Source organism: Oxyura jamaicensis, chromosome 5, assembly GCF_011077185.1.
Source record: "Oxyura jamaicensis isolate SHBP4307 breed ruddy duck chromosome 5, BPBGC_Ojam_1.0, whole genome shotgun sequence".
Lineage (NCBI taxonomy): Eukaryota > Metazoa > Chordata > Aves > Anseriformes > Anatidae > Oxyura > Oxyura jamaicensis.
This window is the reverse complement of record NC_048897.1, coordinates 13,513,674-13,523,197: the sequence shown is the minus strand read 5'-3', so window position 1 is coordinate 13,523,197 and position 9,524 is coordinate 13,513,674. Positions and strand designations below refer to the sequence as shown.

General features: G+C 33.8%; 1 long non-coding RNA gene across 1 annotated transcript; it reads right to left on the bottom strand.

The window, feature by feature from the left end:
- Positions 1-2,937: 2,937 nt before the first annotated feature.
- LOC118168396 lies at positions 2,938-9,302 on the bottom strand. The gene is made up of 4 exons (XR_004751524.1): positions 9,223-9,302; positions 8,589-8,664; positions 6,775-6,851; positions 2,938-3,985 (listed from the first exon to the last, which is right to left on the bottom strand). It is a non-coding gene; the product is annotated as an uncharacterized LOC118168396 (long non-coding RNA).
- Between the last annotated feature and the right edge of the window lie 222 nt (positions 9,303-9,524).

Sequence of the window (9,524 nt, the reverse complement as noted above, 5' to 3'; positions counted from 1 at the left end):
AACAAATTAATCTTTTGCCATTTTATGTTTTCATTACAGTCTTTGTCATATAAGTGAGGCAGTAAAATGTTAATATCATATATTGTCTCTGAAACAGAGTAGCATTCTCCATAGCTTTGACCTTTTTGTTGTTCTGTTTCAATTTGATCTGGAAGTTGATGATTAATGATAATTATAATAATTACAATGAGAAGCTTGAAATATAATTTTCAAATGAACTAGAAATTTTGTCAAATATTTTGTGCTACTGTAGTTCACAAGTTTTTTTTTTCTCCTTAATTTATTTTAATAGCTATAGGTATATAATTTTTAATAGCTATAGATAGACAGCTTTAATCCAAAACCACATATATGAACATATCTGATCTGAAGGAAGAAACACCCAAATGTTATATCTAGTCTATTATAGAAAACACTGAATGAACTGCAGCAAAACAAAACAAAACAAAACAAAGAAACAAACCTCACAAAACCTTGTGATATGTGAGCCATCCTGTATAAGTACCAAAAAAAAAAAAAAAAAAAAAGAAAATCAATTTAAAAATCAATAGCATGCTCTTTTGCCCAAACAGCTTTGCTTAACAAAGAGTGAGCATTCCATAAAACAAGGCTTGGCTTTGGATTCAGATCATTAGCTATGATTCCCATTCTATTGTAGGTGCCACAGGGAGAGGGATATATACTTGTCTTTTCGGCTTTGCTTTAGTGGTTTTACATTTGGGAACCTAAACTTCATATCAAGTTGGCTAACCAGTTAACAGCAGTGTTCATTCATCAGAGATGAAATGACAGCTACAAAACACATGAATGCCACCACTACCTCCACCCCATGTTTTAGAATTCCTCGTTAAAGTTCCTGCTATAATGATGCAGAATTTTTTCTTTCTTATAGCAAGTTGTATTGGTTTCGGCTGGGATAGAGTAATATATTTTTTTTTTCATAGCAGGTCTTATGGTCCTATGTTTTGGATGTGTGACCAAAACAGTGTTGATAACACCTATGTTTTAGCTATGGCTGAGCAGTGCTTGCACAGTATCAAGGCCTTCTCTCTTTCTCATGATGCCCCCAGAATGTAGTCTGGGAGTACACAAGAAGCTGGGAGGGGACACTGTCAGGACAGCTGACCCAAACTGACCAAAGGGTATCCAATGCCATATGAACGTGTTCAGCAATGGAAAAACACAGAGGGAAAAGGGATTTGTCTTTCCAACTAACTTCTATGTGTGATGGAGCCCTGTTTTCCTGCAAATGGATGAACATTTGTCTGATGATGGGAAGGAGTGAATTAATTTCCCGTTTTGCTTTCCTGGCAAGTGCAGTTTTTGCTTTACCCATTAAGTTGTCTTTATCTCAATCTACAAGATTTCTAATGTTTGCTCTTCCAATTCTCTTTCCCAGCCCATTGAGGGGGAATGAGTTAGTAGCTGTGTGGGGTTTGGTTGTCTTCTGGGGTTAACTCAAAACAAGAGTCAAAGTATATACATTGGATGAAGACTCCATATCAGGAATTTTTATTTTATTTTATTTTTATTTTATTATATTATTATATTATTTTAGTTAATTACTTTAGTTTATTATTTTAGTTTAGTTTATTAAAGTTAAATTCCACTTAATTTTTCACTGTGGAGCAGATTCTTATAAAGAATAGAACATACAAGAAGGTCAGAATCCCATAGAATTAGGTTACTTCTAATACTTAGCTGTTTATAGAATCACCAGGTTTCAATCACTATTATGTAAAACATTCATCCTATTCTGTCATCAGACCTTTTTACCATCTTATATTGTAGATAACCCTATTTCTGTAACTAAACATATTAGATTGGTTGGTTGGCTGCTGTGTATTAATTTAGCTCCATAATGCATACTTCATTTGATTTTGAAAGTATTTATTACTCCTGGAAAGAGAAAAGATAGCTTCACTCCCATGTGTCACTTCTAGATTTTGTAATGCTCATATTTTGTACTATTTTTAATAATCCACTCCTGTCTGGCTTGAGATTTAGTAATTATTTCCTAGGTTGTTATAATTACTATCAGAATTCCACCACCCACATACCCGTGGAATGAATCATGTATGTTACATGTGTTTTAAATATCCTGTATGCACTAGTAAATGCATTACTTTATTACTGACTTCTTTTTTTTTTTTTTTTTTTTTTTTTTTCCAACTTCCTTTTCATCCAAATCATAATAGCACCAAGTGGAAGGAAATTCAGTTAAGACAAATAATATTGAATCCAGTTCTAGGACAGCATTACCTGAAGAACAGAAAAGATATTTGTAAGAGATAACCATGATGTAAATGTCATGTTGGGCAGATTATCTTATTTATGATTAATACATACAGGGAGTTTGTTTCTGTAGAACACTGAGGAGAAATTAAAAGAGAAAAATATCACAGAAACTAACTTGGTAGAATAACAAAGATGTGTAAACAGCCTCAAAATGTTCTTTAATAATACGAAAGCGTGGGAAGAATGTAAGTAGCACCATGTCTTAAGAAGTGTTGGAATGACACTTTGAAATGAAATTTTTCTGTGAGTAAGAGGAAGCACTCTTCAACAGAAGAAAAACAAAACAGAGCAAAATGCTTCATTTTGTTAGTTTTAGTTATCTAAGATAAATTGAGGAAAAAACTGTCTGCACCTTAATGGATGACCATCGCTCTTTATCTATCTATCATCTATCTATCTATTTATTTAAAGCTGCAATCAACATATTAATTAGTTCCAAAGAAAGAGAAAGCAGCTTATTTAAATTGTTGACTACCTGTTTACATTTCATAATTTCACAGGAACTTGATTTACTAAGATTTTTTGTTGTTTATTTTTCAGGCATTTGGGAAGTATTTTTTACAGGCCATTTTCCATTTCTTATTTGTACTTTAGGATTTTAATTCAAATACCTTTAAATCTATCCATCTTAAGTTCCTAACTCCAGACTTTTCCTTTGATTGCAAAAGAGAAGTTTTCATTGATGCTGCTGAAAAAGATATCTGAATTAAACGATTATTATTATTTGCAGAAAAGTGTGGGAAATGCAAAGAAAAATATGAATTCTTAGCCCTGAAAACTGAAAATGTATTTTTCTCTCTCTCTCTCTTTTTTTTTTTTTCTTTCATATATTCAAGTAAAACTTTCACAAAAGTTATCAGATGTCCTGTTATGTTTGTTAAGAGGTAACCACTAATTTTGAACAAGACCATCAAACAAGTTATCTCTGAGGATATCATGGCCAAATCACCTTAAGTGCAGTTAAAATATTATTAACAAGAAACAAAACTGTTACTGGCATTCAAAATAATTTTTTTGCAAGACTGAGAAGACTGGTACATACTATATATTCCTAAGGACTAACAACTGGGCCAGATAAATATTAGTTAACCTCTCTTGCTGTCCCTCCCAAAACAAATCACAAAATTATAATCAATATAAGCTGAAGATGTCAGCTGAATAGCAGGGTTTAGGGAGTTTTAATCCTGTCTTGTTTCTCACTGCCTCTCTAAATACTCATTTCAAATTTTGTGTTCTGGCTTGCATACACAATATTGTCCATAAAGAGGACACCATTTCTCTTCTTCCCATAGGCATATAAGGTAGAAAAAGAGAGAAATAAATTAAGTAATGCTTCCAGAGCACCAATTCCCCTTTTCAGGATCTCCCAAAGATTCAGCAGGTGCCCATCAGGGGATGGAAGGATAAGAAAAAAATCTCTATAGCAGTCTTCTAGGGAGCTTCAGGTTTCCAAAACTGTTGCAGGGGGTGATTATCCTCTCAGATAATTTCTTCTCATTAGACACACCCCTCAGCAAACCCTTCCTGTAGTGAAGACTATTTTTCAAACCTCAGGGTAGAGACAATTTTTCTCCTTCCCTCCCTCAGGGAATTTACTGCTCATGAAATTGCTGGCTCAACTGTCCTGAGGTTGAAGTTGTTATCCACAACATTAATGAATAATTCAACATAGCCTCTAAAATTGTTTCTGTTAAATGAATGAGGTTATTTGGGTCATATCAGAACAGCTAAGCAAATTATAATTTTTATAGCAAAAGTCCTTTCTATAATGAATACTACTAGATTGTAGAAGAGAAGGATTTTTTGTGTTATTGTTATTTTTTACCATTATATATCTGAGAACAAGTTTGCCTTGCTATGATTTAGAAAATATATTGTGAGACAGATGATACATTTATGAGCATTTTTCAAAGGTAGATTATATTAACAGTACTGAGATAAGAAGTAGTGGTGGTTTTGTAGTGATTCTATCTAGAGTGGAGACAACACAAATACATTCTGCTGCATTGCAAACAGGTAATGCAGATACAAATGCTACCCCCCCCCCAAAAAAAAAAAAAAAAGTTCTCACAGTTGCTGTGTTGTAATGTAGAAAGTGCATCACTATTTCTAAACCACATGTAGTTTCTCCTGGGATGTTTTTGTAAGTGACTCAGGAGAATCCACCTCAGCTTTTTTATGGCAAGATTGCATAATTGCATATTCCTGAGAGATTTTTTTATTTTTTTTTTTAAAGATTGTTTAATAGGAGGAAGCATCAACTTTGTAACTCTGTTCATGTAGAAAAAATTGCATGTTTGTCTGATATGGCAATAATTATGATGTAAATTTTTTTTATTTGTTTTTCAAACTTCAGAAACCAAAATTCAAATCTTCCTTTACCCAAAATTTGCCTACATTAAGTATTCTCTTTGCCTTCAACACAATTCAGAGAGTGAGTTATTCTCTACAGTTATGCTATTTCTCCCATTCAGTTTTGATAAAATTAGAACATTATCATGAATGAAAAATAGGAATGGTGCCCTTTTGGAATAAATATATTCCCGACAGATAATAGTATCTTAATTTAAAAGGAAAGAGAAATATAGATTAAACTTAGAATGACAAACCTGTCTAATATTCTATTCATATCTTCTATAGGGAATTTCACATTGAGTTTAAAGTTTCTCAGACAACATAACCCTGGAGGCAAATGGATAAAGTGGTGGGAGATAAACTTATCTGATTTTGAAGGAATAAAAAAAAAAAAAATTCTTTAAAGACGGAGATCAGGAGAATAAAAAAGAAATATCTGGGAATAAATATCATGCCAAAAATATGATATCAATATCATGCCAAAATAAAGAACTTCATTTCTTTTACACAATTAACAGGAAAATATGTTAAGATATATTCTGTCTCCTCCTCTTGCCTAAAGAAGAAAAGGAAAGGAACTCTCCGTGTTTACCTCCAAATGACATTTCGACCTCAAGGTCTTCAAAAGCTATCTTTGGCTCATCTTTAGCTGTTTGTTGTCAGTTCAAACACAGATCAAGGTGGCTATGGCCCCCTCCTTAGTTTTACATTTTTAAAACAACAAGTGCCTTTTGAAATTAATTGATGATGTTCATATCTAGTTGGTAGATGACACCACCTTAGAGCTCCCAGTATTATTTAACATTTTAAGGTATGCAAGATGCTATCTGGAAAAACTGCATCCACTAACTTCAGAAGTGTGAGGTAAACACATCTGGGATTTTAAAGTGTGGTCAATATTTTTGTAAAGCTCTAACATTAAGATTCATGTCCTCTGACTTAGCAAACCAAAGAAAAATTAGGTGACTGAAAATCAATTAGCTGCACTTTAGTTGTAGCAAGGTTATGCCTAACTAAACCTCTTCATCCTCAGAGGGCAATTTCTTAGCCAACTCAGCTCTAATGACAACCTATATTTTCCTCTGACATCACTGGGTGGACTTAAAAGCTGAATAATACCTTGAATCATGCCAAATATCTTTTTTTCCCTGACATGCCAAAAAGCCTCCCTTGTTCATTATACCTGTTACGCTCCCTTTTAACAACTCCCTGAATGAAAAAACACTCTCTCCTTTCACCTTTTTTCTTAATATCAAGGATTACCTAGGAAACAGTAATGCAGAGGAAGCACAGGCTAGCCCAGTCAAGCTGCAGTATAAGCTAATATAGCTCTTGGACTATAAAAAATGCGACTCATGGCAAGACATTATATTTCTGCTGAATTCTCTCTCCAATTGAAGCCCAAGATCAACTAAAATAATATGCTTAGTTCTTTCCAGAGTATCAGGACTCTTAAAGTGTCAACTGACAAACATCTCAGTTGTTTTCATGGACATATGTTTCCTGTGCAACGTGCTCTAGGTGACCCATTTTGGCAGGAGGTTGGATTAGATGATCTCCAGAGGTCCCTTCCAACACCAACCGTTCTGGGATTCTCTGACATGAAACAATATGTGCATTGACACAAGTTTTCAGGGAATAAAGGGCTGCAAAGGCCAGGGTCAGTAAGCTTCAATAGGTAAAGTGTGTCCATGTAACATAACTGTACTTTAAGTTGGGCAGAGGCCAAAGAAAGTGTCTCACCTCTCCTCAGACAGCACCCACAACACAGACCCTATCTCACTTCTCTATACTAATTAGTAAGCCTCAAAAATGAGAAAATAGACACTTAGGACTCAAGCAGAGGTATTTTCTGACAGACAGACACTGCCTTTTTTTGTCCATAGCAGAAGCATATTCATGTCCTTTGTATCAACTTGCTACATAGCTGTATCATAGCTACAGAAAACAGCTTGGATCACTCTGCCTTTAAGATTGTTCACAGAATTGGAAAAAATGCAATCACAGAGAAACTGCAACATGAACAACAGGCTAGAAGACCACTTGAGCTATTATTGGCAGATTTCTGTACACTTTCCTATCTCGCACCTTAATTACAGTACTAGTATGAGCATACATTACCTATGGAAATTCACAAATCCAGGCTTTTTGCTAAAGTTCCTTCCTAGTAAGAAAAGTGTGATCGGGAAAGAATCTTCCTGAAAGGGAAGAATTTCTTTTACTCAGAATAACAAAATGCAGAACGAAGTTGTTGAGGTGCAAGGTACTTCACTCCCCTAGGCATCTGGGCTCAGGGACAACTCAGAATAGGTATGTGGCCTTGGAAAGAGCTCTTTATGAAATATCTACTCAGTAGCCCCAGTGGAAACCTCTCACAAATGGTTCCACTAAAGTCTCGGTGTTCCCTTCCCTCCCACAAAACACATGCCTACACACAATTTTTGATCAGAAGATACAGCTCTGCAAGTAACACAAGCATTGACCCAAATAGTCAGTGGCTTCAGGGTAGAGATATACAATATACAGGCTTTTCTTATTTGGGTTAGCTGTTGAAGGATGCTAGGAAATTAATAAATTGCATCAAAACGTGTTCCAATAACTATCCCTGTAGCAAACTACTTTATACCAATGCCATGAGATTGTCCTTTGTCATGTTTATTATGCCTATTGCCAGAAACAATTCTGTCAGCTGCCTGTTCTAAGAGTGGTAACTGCCAGCCTTGACTGCAATTATGGGTTTTCCAGACAGCTGGGATGGGATTTACTTCTTGGCATGATGAAATGAACTGAAATGGGGCATAAATGATAGAGAATAAACTGGCATAATTGTATCCTGCATGTGAGCATCTTAACTGCATCAAAATATGCAGGGTTATTGAATTTGGTGCACAATATATTCTCATGTTGAGTGGAGTTTACAAGATAAATCAGAGATCAAAACTATACTTAAATTCTTCCTGGACATTATATATATATATATAGTATATATATATATATACACTTTCTATTCAATTAGAACCTGAAATGGAAAGCTTACCAAAGAACCTAATCTAACACATCTAACACCACCCAGGCACTTCCTGAAGGTTGGTACAGACTAATTATTCACTCCTAGCAAAGGTGGTTGCCATACCAGCCAGCATCAAGCTAATACCCTGGACCCACTGAGCTTAGTAGCAAGGCCACTGTAGAAAAATCGGGTTATTTCAGTGTTACCTGGGTCCCAAATCCAAATCTGTATAGAAGAAAATAACCAGAGAGCAAATAAAACCTTACTTTTCTAAAGTTAATTGAGCAAAATTTTCAATAAAATTTCATTTATTAACATTAAAATTATCTAAGATTATATATAATATAAATATTAATAACATTACTATATATACATAATCTATAACTCAGTCAGCATCCTGTCCTCATACACACTGTGTAAAAAATGTGTGTAGGGAAAAAATAAATAAATAAAAAGTACTGATGACAGGTTTATGTCTCTGCTACCAAAAGGATGAAGACCTTGGGACATGAAGCCGAATATCTATGCTTACTGTGCATGTATCTTTTTCATATCCTCCCAAACTAAAACTTAAGTAGTAAAAATAGATGCACGATAGAAAACTCTTGCTTTAAGATGATGCGATTTAGGCCAGTAAGGTATATATGATAAAGAAAAGCAAGTGAAAATGCTGCACAGGACTTGAACTTGAAAATAGGAGTATGCAAAAGTTTAGCACACAGCTGATTCTTGTATCATAACAATGCATAATTTGACAGTTTTTTCAATTTAGTATCTACTTGACATATCTATTGTGTCCTTCCTTATTAAATTCTGATCTGCTTGGAACAATACCTTCCTCTTTGACCTATACTGACATTTCAAAGGCTGAAGAATAATTATTGAAATAAAAACCTCGTAATGACTATCTAACACCTTCACACACTGAAGGTGTTCTTGTACAAAGAATGCTTCAAAATATTGGTGATCCCTCCTGCTTTTCCCCACTCTCCTTAATATGCCTGGGCATGAAAATGATTAGATAACTGTATCATACAATTTGAATACTGGTAGATAGAAGTTGCATCAAAATCAATTACATTTTTACTGTTAGATCATTCTTATGGTCAAATGAGCGAACGTTCAAGTCATAAAGTCTTTAAAAAATAAAAAGAAATGGTGAAAAAAAGTATTTTTGTACTTGATTCTTTAATTGCATATATGTATAATGTACAAGATGTCTATTAAAACTGAACTGAAAAACACTTACTATTCAGAATTTCAGCTAGTAATAACTCAATGCCAAGAGAAAGGTTTTAATTTGTTATATTTCAAGACTTCATGTAATCTAATTGAGAAGCCAGATGGGAAAAGTTTTACTATAACTTAATCCTCTGAAGAAATAATTTTGATTATACTAGGTATTATTTAATAATATAAAACAATGCAAGCTATATTTTGAGATTGATAGTTACTATTCATTTATATTATTATGTTTTTAAGTCACTGAAACAATTCAGCACTCTCCCTCCTTTCTTTCAGGCTCTTTTGAGATCACTTTTGAGGAGGTGATACCAAACCATACTGATTCTATAGGCAACATCCTAGGTCAAAGTTCTTCAAATTAAAGTCTTCCAATATGCAAACATAATTACTCCTTAAAAAGAAATAAAATTTTATGCTTACGTATATTTATCACAATAGAAATGTGAGAAAAAATAATTCCATGTGCATTTAAAATATTCAAATAATCTAAGGAATATTTTGATAGATTTATAAAAATAAGATCATATTTTTATTTTTATTTTTTTAATTTTTGACTGCCTCAGTGGACAAGATTGTAAAACTATGTTTCCAGTTCATTACTATGTAAGAGCTTGTT